Source organism: Octopus bimaculoides, chromosome 20 (genome assembly GCF_001194135.2).
Source record: "Octopus bimaculoides isolate UCB-OBI-ISO-001 chromosome 20, ASM119413v2, whole genome shotgun sequence".
Taxonomy (NCBI): Eukaryota; Metazoa; Mollusca; class Cephalopoda; order Octopoda; family Octopodidae; genus Octopus; species Octopus bimaculoides.
In genome coordinates this window covers 44,143,561-44,145,660 of record NC_069000.1, presented here as the reverse complement: position 1 = coordinate 44,145,660, position 2,100 = coordinate 44,143,561, and the positions used below count along the sequence as shown (strand labels likewise).

The 2,100-nt window shown below is 35.0% G+C and overlaps 1 protein-coding gene across 1 annotated transcript in view; it reads left to right on the top strand.

Moving 5' to 3' along the window:
* The window catches only part of LOC106870068 (amyloid-beta precursor-like protein), a 99,432-nt gene that overhangs the window by 37,022 nt on the left and 60,310 nt on the right, over positions 1–2,100 (top strand). The gene's annotated exons all lie outside the window — the stretch shown is intronic.

Here is a 2,100-nt window from a genome sequence, read left to right as displayed (position 1 = left end):
TCTCATGCATCCTTATTTTTCCAACCATTATATACATGAATTACCATTGAACTTCAAAAGCTCAAAGACAATATAATGTATTGGTATATTTATTTTTTTATATCTTATTTTTTTTTATATATTATTTTCTTCATTTTGTACTTCTTTGTAAAAAACATTTTCATTCTCCCTCTTCTTGAAAATTTGGTTCGCCATGAAAGCCGGTTAGAAATCTTTATTCAAATATGCTTCCAGTTTAGCATTCTGCCTATTATTATTTTTCATTTTCCTATTATTTCTCCACGTGTGGTTAACACAACCCCACTATTTACTGACTATATATATATATATAGATATAGATAAATGCACACGTACATACATGGTAATATCGAACAGTGAAAATAAGTACCCAACACTGCTTTAGTGGATATTTTTTATTCTTTCTATTTATTGGGTTAACAAAGCTATCATTTAAGTAGGAATCTCTTCACAATTTTCAAGCCTGCCATGATACTCGTTTCAGTTCATCTGCTTATAGATAGATAGATACACACACGTGTGCGTGTGTGTGCGCACACTACTGGTTGCTGCATGGTTTCTGTCTGCAAGGGAACTTATGTGATCGACTGGCATCCTGGAAATGGCAGTCAAGTTTCCCTCACATCATACTATAACCATCTCCTACTAGGACATGTTGGAAACCATGTGTATAGTAAAACGATATGCCATGTTCACAGCTGGAATGTCGTTTTTGATCCTAGGCCTGTTCAGTCAGGGCTGACCTGGGGTTAAAAAAAACAACCAAATTCCTTTCTGTAGCTGGAGGCTACAAGAAAATAAGACATTTGTTTGTGGTGCTGCCATGATGGATTGAACACAGAACCAGGTGATTAATTAAGTAAATTTAACCACATGGATATGCTGGTGCCTATGATATGTGTTGTATGTAATATATATATATATATATATACACACACACCACTGTATGTTTGTGTATATGTATAATATATACATGTATCTATATGTGTTTGAGTATGTCTATAATATATACATATATACACATACATATATGTATGCTATATGCATGTACTTATGTTTGATATATATAGCTATGCATATACACACACATGAGTCGATTTTTAGCTAGATAGACAAGTGAACAAGACTATCAAGATGGAAAATGGACAGTAGATTGTCGAGGAGTTGTTTGACAAGTCTATCGGCACAAACCACCAACCAATATGGTGTGAAAATTTTTCTTCTTCCTTGCCTCTAAAATCGATGTAGAATAATTAACATAAATTGCATCTATGTAAATTGCTCTCTCTCTCTCTCTCTCTCTCTCTTTTCCTCCTTTGCATCTCTTTGCTTTCTTCTCTTCTCTCTCACTTTGTCCCTTTTCTCACTCTGTGTCTATATTACATTTATTTGCTCTTAGCCATTGCCATAGCAACACACACACACACACACACACACACACACACACACACACACACACACAGAACAAGCAACAGTTGTATAAATCTTCACAGGTCTCTTAACCCTTTCATTGCCATATTTCTGTTGAGATGCTCTGTTTTTTTTTTCAATTAATTTTAAATATAACAAAGAATTTAGTAAAATAACTCTGTTATCATTAAGCTAGTGTTAGGAACATAAATTGTGACTAAGGTTTGGTGGAAGATTTTAATTCAGAACTTATGAAAGCAAGACATTTGTACTACAGAGCCCAGAGGTGGTTTCAGCTGGGTTGGTATGGAAAGGGGTTAAAGTGTTTGCTGTTTTTGCTATTCTCTCTTGGTGAGTAAGCAGATTTCTGCACTCACTGTCTCCACCACTTGACTCTTACACACTGTCTGTCTGTGTGCATATGTATTGTATGTTATCTGTGTGTGTGTGTGTATGTGTTGATTGATTGGGTAACACAGGAAAATATGTGAAATGGAATGAATTTATATTCTACTTATTTGAACATAACATCAGTGCTAGTTCTTCACAGTTGAGACCATCAAATGTGTCGATTATATCTACCTCTGCCTTGCTAGATAATTTTACATATACACACACACGTGCACACACACACACACACACACACACACACACACACACACACACACACAC